Source organism: Vulpes lagopus, chromosome 21, assembly GCF_018345385.1.
Source record: "Vulpes lagopus strain Blue_001 chromosome 21, ASM1834538v1, whole genome shotgun sequence".
NCBI lineage: Eukaryota > Metazoa > Chordata > Mammalia > Carnivora > Canidae > Vulpes > Vulpes lagopus.
Genome location: NC_054844.1, coordinates 20665623 through 20679899, shown reverse-complemented (window position 1 = coordinate 20679899; position 14277 = coordinate 20665623). Strand labels below are relative to the sequence as shown.

Sequence of the window (14277 nt, the reverse complement as noted above, 5' to 3'; positions counted from 1 at the left end):
TCAAACCTTCTGCAAATTTTGCTACATACACATAATGCCTTTAGAAATTGGTATTCTAGAAAAATCAAGGAAAGGGACTTTTAATCCATGTCTGCCTTGATGTGGAGCAGAGAAGGGGGAACAATCACAGGAGACGAGATGAGGAGACAAGTAATTTGAAGGCAATTTGAGGAAACAGGTAATAGAAATAAACAATGATCATGTAAATTTAAGCTAATGGAAATTCCCAAAAGATTGTAAAGAATATTGAACTCTATGGCAGATACAGTATAAAAGTTCCAGGGATGCATGGGTGGCTCAGTGGTTGAGCATCTGCCTTTGGCTCAAGGCGTGATCCTGGAGTCCAGGATCGAGTCCCACATTGGGCTCCCTGTAGGGAGCCTGCTTCTCCCTCTGCTATGTCTCTGCCTCTTTCTGTGTGTGTGTGTGTGTGTGTGTGTGTGTGTGTGTGTGTCTCATAAATAAATAAATAAAATCTTTATATAAAAAAAAGAGTTCCAAGTCAGTTTAAAAAAATAACAAAGGAGAGGCTAACCTCTATTCACATCTAAATTCATTCTGATAGCTTCCTCATCTTTACATCCAGCCTACCTGTTTAACTTTCCAAAATTACATGGCAGAAAAGCACCATGGTTAAAACTGAAGCCTTACCACCTTGATTTGAATCTCATCTTTAATATTTACTAATGTGAGTTTGATCAAGTTTCTTAAGTTGTATGTAGTCAGTTTAAGTTGTATGTAGTTGTATGTAGTCATTATCATGTGGGTCCTAGTTAGGGAATGAAAATGAACAAATATCCCGGAAATTATAGGACTCTTAAGAAGAATTCATCTATGAATGGAAAGAAAGAGATCAAGAAGTATCTATAGAAAGATGTACTTTTGAGGAAATTTTTGTTTGTTGTTAGTTTTTTTGTTTCTGGTTAAAGAAACTTGGGCAAGAGCCCATGTTGGGGAAAGAGCCAGTGAAAAGGAGTGATGAAGGTAAAGGCAATAAAAGAAGAAGAATGTGACCAGATTTCTGAGAAGGTATGAAAGGTTGGCACCCAGATCACAGGTAAATCAATTTATGCAAAACAAGGGAGATCTGTCTTCCCCTCAGACTAAACAGTGTAACTGAAAGAGCATTGAATCGTCGAAGTCAGATTGAGCTGAGCTGGAATCTACAATTCTACACTGTCGCTGTGAAACTTCGCTAGAGCACATAACCACTCTTATCCTCAGCTTCCTCAACAGCAGAAAAGGGATAATGTCCTCTTCACAGAGTTACTACAGGCTTAAGTAGTGAGGCTTAACCTGTGTTAAGCAAGAACCTTAGAATTTATTGACTAGTTCTGTAATTTGACTATCGGTCTTCTGGTCCTTATCCCATACTATCACTAAAGTCATAAATAAACAAATCCACAACATATGTTTTTATCTGCTTCAAAGGGATTTGTGATTCTATGGTCTAATCTTCATTTGGAGTTTTGAATAAGTTTTGAGAGTTGACATCAAACTTGTTGCCAACAGGCCAAACCTGGCCGTCATAATTGTTTTGCTTGGCTATTCCTTTTTTTTTTTTTCTTTCTTTTTCCTCTAAGTCCTTTAGATGAGACGTGTACATTCCCTTTTCAAATCCACACTCTTATGTTTTATGCCTGGCGCCTTTACATATTTTCCTAATCTGTTTGACCCCTGTACACAACTGAGTTTTGATTTGGATTGATTTCTACCGAGGTAGCACATGCCACAGAAAACTAACATGTTCCTAAATGTTCCAGGTAGCATCTTCTATCTCTACTTTACTTGCTCTCTCCTCAGCATTTACCACTGTTGATAAACTTTTGTAACTCTACTCCTTCTGTTATTGAAGATTCTTCTAGTTTCCTCTCACCTCTCTGCCAACCTACCCTTTGCTACAACTCTCCCTCCTTTGCCCACCATTTAAATCCTATAATTTGTCAGTGTTTTGCATGTTGGCACATGAGTCTTCTGGGCGATCTCACGTCTGTGGTTTAACATGTCCAAAATTGTGTAATAATATTTTCCTTCAAATTACCTTCTATTGTGTTACACATCATCCTGAAATGAGCCACCAAGAAGTCCTAGCCACCCAAGCCCCCAAACTCAAATCACTCTCACACTAGATGGGATACATATTTAACCCTGGTACAGAATTCACACCAAACCAGAATGGACACTGCCCAATATTCCTCACCATTGTTTTTCAGCTGAAGATAAGCCTTGCTTGTTGCAGTCACCAGAGTCAGCTTTTCCTTCCTCCCCAATAGCCTGAGTGGTGAGACCCTCCCTTACTTTCCCCCCCATGAACTAATGAATGTTAATTAGTGTCCCTTTTTCCCTATGGGTAAGATCTCAACCTTGATTGGCAGAAGGTCATTCTTTATTCTGTCCTGTACCTCATCTCTAGCTATTCTCAAGGCCCTATAGCTTCACTATGTTAAATTGTTTGCATTTCCCTGAATACTACTTTTCCCACCTCTGTGCCTTTGCCCACCTGACTCTGTCAGACAAGCATACTTTCCCCTGACAGCTGTTTACATAGTTAACTTCTACTCATTCTTCAAAATTCACCTCAGATATATCCATCTCAGAAAGGTCTGTCCTAAATTTCTCTCCTCTTAGCAATGTCCCAGTCTAGGTTTGGAATTGCCACTCTGCAAATATTTTAAAAGTTTTCATTCTTAAGACATATTGTAATATGTGCTAGGTATGGATGGGAGAGCTTAGTATGATATGTTGTGTGCAATCTGGTAAAATATTTTCCTGTGGAAGAGCCACCACCATAGGATAAGAAGGTACAGAGAAGAGAAGTATTGTGGAGCAACACGAATTTAATTTTCATTGACAAAGGAAAAGGAAGCAACGGCTGGGTAAACAAACAGCTGCACGAAGAGAGAAAAATGACAGTGAGTGACCGTGAACATGACCAGTGGTCCAAAATATTAGAAAAGCAAGTAAATAATATGCGGAAATGAGTTAATCTACTGGAAAATTGCTGAAGCATTTGAACAGGAAGTAAATAATAAGGAAAGTGTTCAAATAAAACATATAGAGAAAAACATTGGAACAAATATTCTATATAAAAGAAGTGAACTTTTAATGAATTAAACTAAGAGAAATTAACTTGAATATTTGTGACTTTTTTATAAAGATGTTTTATACTGCAAAGAGAACATTATAATAATATTAAAGACTTAATGAATAAAATTACCACACTCTTTGTTGCATTGAAAAGAATGAACCAGAAATTTACGATTGTTTTACTTTGTATTTATGTGATCACTAAGGAGACCAACTTTTAAACAGAAATATTTAATAACACAAGGAACAACATAAATATATCACCTTCTAAAGAATAAGAACATTCCAGATAAGGCTACGTTTTTCTTTGACCCTCTACCTGCAACCCCCATACCCACTGCTCTCCCTAGAGATAACCATTGTTTTCAGCTTAGTGTGTATCCTTCCAACATCCTCCCATGCATTTACACACATATGTTTAAGTATAGAAAATATATATCTTTACCTTGTGTGATAATACACTCTATTATTACAGTAGTAATTCTGAAACTTTTTTGTTTTTTTATATAACATTTTGCTTTGGAAATATTTCCATAGCAATACAAATGGAGCTGTGTCATTAAAAGAATTGCCATTATTATTATAGTATAGATATAACATTATTTGTGATGGACATTTAAGTTGTTTTTAATTTTCTGCATACTTCAGCAAACATTCATGAATATTTACTTAGTGTCATATGCCAGGCACCACTCTTGATGTTGTGGATTTATCAAGAAACAAAACAAGGAAAAAAAAAAAAAAAAAGAAACAAAACAAGGTCTTCCTTGTGGACATTCAAGAAGATATAAATGGTAAAAAAAAAAAAAAAAGACATCCATTGATGATAAATGTCATGTAATGATAGGTAGGATGAAGAAATGCAACAAAGGTGAGAGATGAAATCATCAAGAAAGGCTTCTCTGAGGTGCAATTATCAGCCATGATCTAAGAGAAGTGAGAGATTATTTTGCAAATATCCAAGGCACCAGCTGAGAAATGGAAGTGCTGAGTCAATCGGAGTTCATATTGAAAATGCCAGAACATCTGAACTGTTTGAATAATTCCTGCTCCCATTTGAAGCATGAAAGTATCTATTTCTCATACTCTACTATTTATTATCATGTTCCTTAATTTTAACAAATAGGATATGTGGAAAACTGTAATTTTCTGTAGCTCTAATTGGTATAATTTAAAAATTGGTAGAAATTTATAATTTTAAGGCTGGTCAGAATGTATGCATTTTAATATGTACTTTGAATTTCTTTATCTCAGACTTGACAGCTCTATGTCATTGTCTATTTTTCTCTTTTCTTATTTGAATATTATTAATTCTTTGCTTTAATCATGCTAGAAAATAGAGTCAAGGGACTAGTACTTAATAACCACCTCTCTTTTGTGTGTTTGTGTGTATTTTAGACATAATTGACTTTATTTTTTCTCAAAATCTTCCTTCCTTCCTTCCTTCCTTCCTTCCTTCCTTCCTTCCTTCCTTCCTTCCCTCCTTCCCTCCCTCCTTCCCTCCTTTCTTTTTCTTTCTTCTTTCTTTCTTTCTTTCTTTCTTTCTTTCTTTCTTTCTTTCTTTCTTTCTTTCTTTTCTTCTTTCTTTCTTTCTTTCTTTCTTTCTTTCTTTCTTTCTTTTTCTTTTCTTTTCTTTCTTTCTTTCTTTTCTTTCTTTCTTTTCTTCTCTTCTACTTTTGTCAAAATTTTTAATTTAAATTACAATTAGTCAACATACAGCATAACATCTGTTTCTGGTGTAGCATTTAGTGATTTATCACTTATGAACAACACTTGGTGCTCATCACTAGTGCCCTCCTTAATTCTCATCACCTATTTTACCCATCACCCACTTGCCTCCCCTTCCTACTTTATCAGTACCTACTTTACGTTGGTTGTAAGACATAGGCATATGTTCTCTAAATGTTACTTTCCTCGCATTCACTCTATTCTTTTCTTTCTTTTTTTAAAAAAATATTTTATTTATTTATTCATGAGAGACACAGAGAAAGGCAGAGACATAGCAGAGGGAGAAACAGGCTCTCCACCAGGAGCCTGATGTGGGACTCGATTCCTGGACTCTAGGATCAGGACCTGAGCCAAAGGAAAATGCTCAACCACTGAGCCACCGAGGCATCCCCATTCTATTCTTTTCTTTGGGGACTCTTACTATACACATGTTGGATCTTTTCATTCTGTATTCTCTGTCTCTTAATCTCTCTTGTATTTTCTCTCCAGATGTCATTCTGGGTAGTGTTTTCAGATTTATCTTTCAATGCATTAATTCTTTTTGATTCTATCAAATCTATTTAAACTTTTGATGAAACGTTTATTTTCAAAGGCTATCTTTTTCAGTGTCAGAATTTCCACTTGACTCTTTATCAAATCTACCTGGTCTTTTTGTATAATGTTTTGATTTATGATTTTTATTTATGTTGTCAATCTTGAAAATTTATTATTAAATTTATTTAAACTAAAAACAAACAAACCATTTCTTCCATCCCTGACCCCTCACCTCTAGCAACCACCAATCTATTCTCTGTATCTATGAGCTTGGGTTTTTTGTTTTTCTTAGATTCTACATAAAAGATCATATGATAGTTGTCCTTCTCTGTCTGACTTATTTCACTTAGTGTAATGCCCTTGGGTCTCTCCATGTTGTTTCAAATAGTAAGATTTTATCTTTTTATGGCTGAATTATGTATATATTATTATATATAATATGGTTACACAATTACTTTATCCCTTTATCCATTGACGAACACTTAGGTTGTTTTCATAGTTTGGCTACTGTAAATAATCTTGCAATGGATATGGGGATGCATATATCTTTTTGATAGTTTGGTAGTTTGGTTATTTTTTTTTTTTAAGGAAAACTCCAAATAGTCTTCCATAGTAGTTTCACCAATTTATACTGCTATGAACAGTGCACAAGAATTTTATTTACTCCACATTCTCATCAACACATCTTATTTCTTGTCTTTTTTGATAATGGCTATTCCAACAAATGTGAAGTGACATCTCATTCTTGTTTTGATTTCATTTCTCTGATGATTAATGATGTTGAGCATCTTTTCATGTATGTACCTGTTAGCCATCTGTAAGTCTACTCTGGAAAATGTATGTTCAGATCTTCTATACATTTTTAAATCAAATTTTGTGTTTTTCTATTGAGTTTATAAGTTCTTTATATATTTTGGATATCAGCCTTATCTCAGGTAAATTTGGAGATATTCTCTCCCATTCTGTAGGTTGCTTTTCTTTTTATTGATGACTTCCTTTGTTGTGCAGAAGCTTCTTAGGTTGATGTAGTCCTGCTAGTTTATTTTTGCTTTTGTTGCTTTTGCTTTAGGTGACAGATTAAAAAAATTACCACCAAGACCTATGTCAAGGAGCTTATTTCCTGTTTTTTGTTTTGTTTTGTTTTCTAACGGTTTCATGGTGTCATGTTTTAAGTTCAAGTCTTTAACTTCATTACCTGTTAATTTTATGCCTGGTGGAAGATAGTGGTCCAGCTTTATTCTTTTGCATGTAGCTGTCCAATTTTGCAGCACCATTTATTGAGAAGACTGTTCTTTCCCCCCATTATATATTCTTAATTCCTTTGTTGTAAATTAATTGACCTTCTTGTGGGCCTATAAGGTGAATGGATAGGCCTGGGCTTATTTTTGCACTCTTTATTCTGTTTCATTGTCTTTGTTTATGTTTTTATGCCAGTACTATACTGTTTTAATTACTGTAGCCTTTCTTTGAAATTAGAGCATGATGCATCCAGCCTTGTTCTTCTTTCTTAAGATTGCCTTGGCTATTTGGGATCTTTGATGCTTCTGTACAAATTTTAAGATTACATGTTCTATTCCTGTGAAAAATACCATTGGATTTTGACAGGGTTGCATTGAATCTGTATATTGTTTTAGGTAGTATGAACATTTTAACATTAATTCTTTCAATCCATGAGCATAGAATATTTTTCCAGTTATTTGTACCTTCTTCAGTTTCTTTCATAAATGTCCTGTAATTTTCAATAGATGTAGACCTTTCAAAAGGTCTTTCACCTTTTTGATTAAATTTATTCCTAGATATTTTTTTTCTTTTGATGCAGTTGTAAATAGGATTGTTTTTAATATTTTTCTGATAGTTTATTTTTAGTGTAAAGCAATGTAACAGATTTTTGTATATGGATTTTATATCCTGTAACTTTACTGAATTTATTTATTTGATGGAGTCAAATAACAGTTATTTGATGGAGTCTTTAGGGCTTATATAATATAATGTCACCTGCAAATAGTGATAGATTTTTGTCTTTCTTTCCAATTTTGATACCTTTAATTTCTTTTTCTTACCTAATTACTTTGCCCAGGACTTCCAATACTAAGTTGAATAAGATGTAAGATTTGGCATTCTGTCTTGTTCCTTATCTTAGATATCAGGATTATCAGATGATTGAGAATGATACCAGTTGTGGACTTCTCATATATGGCCTTTATTATGTTGAAGTATGTTTCCTCTATACCTGTTTTGTTGAGAGATTTTATTATAAATGAATGCTGAATTTTGTCAACTGCCTTTTCTGCATCTATTGAGAATCATATGGTTTTTATTCTTCATTTTGTTAATGTGGTATAGCACATTGATTGACTTGCAGATGTTGAACCATCCTTGCTTCTTCCACTCAGTGATATGTACTTAATTCATAAGTCATTTCTTTTTAGTGCTGAATAATATTCTATTATATGGATATAATACAGTTTCTTTATCCGTTCACCTTAGCAATTCATCTTGATTGCTTCCAAGTTTTTGCAGTTATGAATAAAGCTGCTATAAACATGCTTATGCAGGTTTCTGTGTGGACCTAAGTTTTCAGTGCCTTTGAGAAAATACAAAGGAGCATGATTGCTGGATCACATAAGAGTGTTTGATTTTGTAATACACCACTAAACTGTCTTCCATAGTGGCTGTGCCCATTTTGCATTCCCACCAGCAATGAATGAGAATTTCAATTGCTCCCCATACTTATAGGCATTCAGTGTTGGTAGGGTTCTGGATTCTGGCCATTCTCATAGATGTCTAGTAATGGTACCTCATTGCTATTTTAATTTGCATTTCCCTGATGATATACAATGTGAAGTATCTTTTCATATGCTTATTTGCCATCTGGTGAGGTGTCTGTTGAAGTCTTTGGCCCATTTTTTACTTGAGTTGTTTTCTTATTATTGAATTTAAAGAGTTCTTTGCATAGTTTGGATAATAGTTCTTTAACAGCTGTGTCTTTTGGGCACATATTTCTCCCATGATGCAGTTTGTCTTCTCATTCTCTTGACACTGTCTTTCACAGAGATGCTTTTAATTTTTTTTAAGGTTTTATTTATTTATTCATGAGAGAGAGACACACACACAGAGAGAGAGAGAGAGAGAGAGAGGCAGAAGCATAAGCAAGAGGGAGAAGCAAATTCCCTGCAGGGGGCCTGTTGCAGGCAGGACTCAATTCCAGGACCGCAGGATCATGACATGAGAGGCAGCTGCTCAACCACTGAGCCACCCAGGTACCTTGAGATATTTTTAGTTTTAATAAATTCTAGTTTATTGATTATAGCTTTCATGGACCATGCCTTTGATTTGGTACCTAAACTGTTATTGCTGTAGCCAAGGTCACCTAGGTTTTCTCATTATTTATCTTACAGTTTTATAATTTTGCATTTTACATTTATGATCCATTTTGAGTTAATTTTTGTGAAGATTATGAAGTCTTTGTCTAGATTCAACTTTTTCCATGTGGAAATCCATTTGTTTTAGTACCCATTTGTTGAAAACCATCTTTGTTTCATTGTATTGCTTTTGCTCCTTTGTCAAAGATCAGTTGACTGTATTTATGTGGGTCTATTTCTGAATTTCCTGTTCTGTTCCACTGAACTGTCTATTCTTTTGCCAATACCACATTATCTTGATTACTGTAGCTTTATAGTAAATCTTGACATTGCATAGTGCCAGTCCTCCAAGTTTGTTCTTCTCCTTCGATATTGCATTGGCTATTCTACATCTTTTGCTTCTCCATGTAAATTTTAGAATTACTTTGTTGACATACACAAAATAACCTGCTGCTATTTTGATTGGGGTTGCATTGTATCTACAGATCATATTGGGAAGAACTAACATCTTGACAATATTGAGCCTTTCTATCCATGAACCTGTAGTATTTCTCATGTAATATCTCATTTATTTAGTTCCTTAATTTTGTTCATCAGAATTTCCTAGTGTTCCTCACATAGGTCTTGTACATGTTTTGTTAGATTTATTTTTTTAAAATTTTTATTTATTTATGATAGTCACAGAGAGAGAGAGAGAGAGAGAGAGAGAGAGAGAGGCAGAGACACAGGCCGAGGGAGAAGCAGGCTCCATGCACCGGGAGCCCGACGTGGGATTCAATCCCGGGTCTCCAGGATTGCGTCCTGGGCCAAAGGCAGGCTCTAAACTGCTGCGCCACACAGGGATCCCATGTTTTGTTAGATTTATACAAAAGTATTTCATATTTGGGTAGTGCTAATATAAATTACGCTGTATTTTTTATTTTTATTTCAAATTTTACTTGTTTATTGCTCATATTTAGGAAAGCAATCGACTTGGTATATTAATTTTGTATCCTCCAACCTTGCTGTAACTTACTAGTTCCAGTTTAAAATTCTTTCAAATTTTCTACATGATGATTGTGTGAAGATGACTGTGTCTGTAAAGACAGTGTTATATATTCCTTTCCAATCTGTATATCTTTATTTCATTTTCTTGTCTAGTTGTATTAGCAATGACTTCTAGTATAATGTCGGACAGTTGTGGGAGTTAACCTCCGTAACATATTACCAATAATAATGGGAAAGTCACATTTCTCACCATAAATTATGATGCTAGGTGTAGATTTTTTGTAGCTATTCTTTATCAAGTTGAGGAAGTTCTCTTCTATACCTGGCTTAGCTATGGATTTTAAAAACCATGCTTTTCTAAGTCTTTATTAGTTCTAGTAAATCATTTTCCAGTTGGTTCTCTTATATATATTCTAGATAGCTAATTATATCATATGCAAATATTGACAGATTCTCCCTTAAAAACATACTTGAAATGTGTTTTTAAAGTTTTTCTTCAGTACAGTATGTGAATCTTTCTGTTGCTGGCTCTTCATTTTAGATCAGATGTTACAACATACAAGATGATAATTGTTTTAACATATATATATATATGTATATATATATATATATAATATATTTTCTTTTGTGATGTGTAGTCCTTGTTAGAAATTGTTAATTTTTAATTGAAGTTTCTATGATAATGGATTTGTGAATATCTAAATTTTAATCAGTTTTTGCTATATACACTTTGAAACTCTTGTTAGGTGGATAAAGTTTCTTGACTACTATATTCCTTCAGCAGTATTATTCATGTTATCAATATAAATTGCTTTATCTTTTTTATGATTAAAAAATTCAATTTCCATTTTTAACCAAAATTATACATGTACATAATTTTAAAAATCAGATAGTATGGCAAGAAGCAAATTCTTGTCTCACATTCCCCCAAGTAATGTTCCAAGATGTTGAAATTCTCTAGTTGATTTTTCTCTTGTTGCATTTTAAAGCAGCATGCTTAATTACAATATTAAACTTTTCAGTTTATCTCTTGATTTCTTGCAGAAAAATAAAGGTTTTTATCTGTTAAAGTGCGACTCACAGCACTCCTCTATACACATACTTTCCCAACTTCTCAATTGAGATATATCACAATTAAATTAAGTCATTACTTACCTTAGTGTCTACATAATTACTGTTCACATCTGAGAAAAAGTCAATTTTATGTAGTATTTGATATCTTGTTCAACTTTTAATTTTTTTCCTGTTAATTTCCCCCCAGAGCAAATAAATAAAGGCTTTCCATGCAATGTCACTAAATCATCTCCAGACTCTCATCTGAGCTGCAAATCTTCTTTCATTACTGTTAACATCTATCAGATGAGTCTATCAGAGGCAGTTTTTATTGTTGTTGAGGCATCTCTCCAGGAAGTGTCTTTTTCCTTTAACTAGAATCCAGTTGATAGGTTTCTAGGCCTATTTTGTAGCTATTTTCCTAGAGATTTCCTTTCCAGAACCCATCAATTATCTTTTTAAATTGCCAATAGCTGTTTTTTATTACCTAAGTGTTCTTTTGCTTTTTATAGCATCCTAGTCTTCCTTAATGCATACAGTAAGCTATTAACATTTCTAAACAAATAAATTATGTATTTCAAGGTTTTCTTCTGCCCCTTGAATAATATTGATTTCTTCTGAGTTCTTCCATTTTGTTCTCTGACTCCCATGGTGGCGATTTTCCTTCAGTATTTTCTGATCTTGGGTGTCTGTTCTTGTTCAGCAACTGGAAGCTCTGTACATACTAGATCTGTCACAGGTAGGCTTTACTCTTGATTGAGAAGGTAGCAAGGTGGCTTTCTTTTGGGTGACTCTCAAATGTTGTTATCTACAGAGTGTCTTATCTTGGGCCAGTGTCAGTATTCTACTTGGGAACTATAAGCTTGGCTGCCAATTGTACAAGTTGAAAAGAATCCTCAGTTTCCCCTTGCCTGGGCCAGCTCTGGGCACACAGTCACTGTTTCTCCATAGAGGCTGATATTCTCTCCCTGGTACCCACAGTGATAATTGACTGGTGCATGATTTTAGGGTTCAATCCACTTAAATGTCTCTCCTGTCCCATACTGTAAACAATTACCTTATTGATTGTTGGAAGACACTCCATTTCTTAGTATCTTCTGCCTCTAGGCATGGGGCACTGCTACATTTATAGCAATGCTCAGCAAATTAGCTTATGTTCTGGCTTTCTGTAAGCATTCTGTTTTTCAGAGGTAACTTAGCTTTGGGGATTCATTGAGAGTTTCCCTTTTTTCAGGGTGGATATAGATCTTTAAAAATATTTTTTCTTTCACTTCTGGAAATCAGGGGAGAACTGGACCCTTACCTTTATTTTTTTCAGTGTGCATCTTAATTGGCATTCTGAAGGACATTCTGAACATTTAACAGTTTTTATTATAATTCCTTGTAGATTATTTGTCTGTGTTTTTGTCTATTTTCATATCAATATATTTAGACTCTATAAGGTGATCAATAGTGAGCTTTTTTAATTTTTATATTTGTGGAAAATGCTTTTCAGAGTCATTCCCTTTTTATTTAGTTATCTTATTTTCACGGTAATTTGGCATCTTGGTGTAATCAATTTTGCCAACATTTTCCTTTATAGATTATTTGCAAGTAGCTGATATATTTACAATTGTTTTCTTTAGTTTTTCTTGTAATATAGGCTTTAAATATTCTTACTTATCTTGAAATTATTTTGAGATTTTCTTGTCAAATATGAGTCTACTCCCCCTCAAATTTTCAAATTGTTAAATAGTTGGCTTGATAGTAACTGTATCAAATATCAGTGATTTTCTCTTTATTGTCATGTATGAAATTGATTTGTAAAGTATGCTATATTTCTGTGCTTTCTGCTATTTTTGTTCATATATTTATTTGTTTCATGCCCATATTCATTATATATTAATCATTTCTATTTTTAATAATTCATTGGCTGATCTCACTTCATTTTCTTCTTTTTTCAATTTAATACTTTTCCTTTTATATAGTATACAACTGTTCTGAGCTAAGTTTGTAAAAATTAAAGGATAAATAAAACTTGTCTCTTGTCTTCAAGGAGTACACAGTCTTGTAGGGCAGAGTCAGTTCATACTGCGAAGTTCCAAGAAAACTCATTTGAAAGCTTAAGTTGAAAAGAAGGAATATGCTTTAGAAGGAGAAGCTTAAATCTCAATGTTTAGGCAGAACTTCACCAGGGCAATGAGTGGATAAGCCAAAAGGAAACTACCAATGCACAAAGATGAGGATAGATGCACAAACAAGAATGGCTGTAGCATAGAGTGAGAGTATAGAGAGTATTGAGAATGAGGCTGGATAGTTGAGTTGGAGCACTACTACTGTTTTATAATTCTAATTGAATTTTGTAATAGTTTAGTAAAATTCAAAACACCTCTATTAGGTCCTCTTGATCAGGGTCACATTAAATATATTATGTGTTCCATAAATAAGTATTGAGTTGAATTGAGTTCTAAATATGTTGTTTGTTGAAAAATGGGGTAGGTAAAAATAATAAAATGTTATATATAGGCTGGTTCTTTAACAGTATCAAAAACCTAAGGCTATATAGTAAATTCAAGATGTGGTGTTCCTTTTCAAAGATAAAACTCACAGAAGAAAGATTACCCTCTTCAAGAATAATTAGCCAGCTTTAAGACAGGGAACATAAAATCAATTTCCCTGATTTTGCTGAAGCTTTCTCTGTAATTCTCATTAGTATGTGGTCCACTACAAAAATAAGGATTAGTTCCGTTAACCAGCAGAGCTCTATGGAAAAGGAGCCATTCTGCACAGCAATAAGGAGGAAATGGAAGCAAGAAAGATAACAGATAGAAGTAGACTAATTGCTCTAGAACATTGATAATGCAATGAAAAAATTAGAATGTAGCCTGGGAAATGATATGGGCATATGAAGAATTGCCTCATACTAAGTCCTAACTGTGCTTAGAAGACAAAAGGGAATAATTCAGGAGAGATGGGGAGGTTAAATGCTTTAAAGAAGGGAGATCCACTTTAGAACATGAGTTTTTAAGAAAATATGAAATGGTTTGTTCCAAAACACAGAGGGGAAGAGGGAGCACTTCTTCCTGATAGAATGGCAGCAAGGATAAAATTAGAAGATGTAAAGAAAGAGAAAGAAAGAGATGCTGAGGAATAGATGGCAGAGAGCCACACAACTTTCATGGATGGCTTTGACCTTCTAAATAAGTCTATCCACAGGACATCTGCACCAGAATCACCAGGGAGTGCTGCATATAAATTCAGCACCCTGGATAACTCTCATTGGAACCCAGGAAGCTGTACTATCAGGATATTCTATCTAAAGTTTGAGAACCATGGTTCAAAAGAAGTAAAAGGTTATCTGCAGGATACGGTTACATGATTGGGAAAGCATTCATGTTTTAGAAAGACAGTGAAAGATGTGGGTGGGCAACAGAGAGAATTGAACTATTAAGCACGGGCTAGTGGAGTTGAGAGGTAGGAATTTGTGTTGGTGAGACTGGTTCAGCCCCAGAGTATGGTTAAATGTGCTTCCATGGCTTCTTTTAGG

General features: G+C 34.2%; 1 protein-coding gene across 2 annotated transcripts in view; it reads left to right on the top strand.

The window, feature by feature from the left end:
• ST8SIA1 (ST8 alpha-N-acetyl-neuraminide alpha-2,8-sialyltransferase 1) overlaps positions 1-14277 on the top strand; it is a 146783-nt gene that overhangs the window by 126349 nt on the left and 6157 nt on the right. The window lies entirely within an intron of this gene.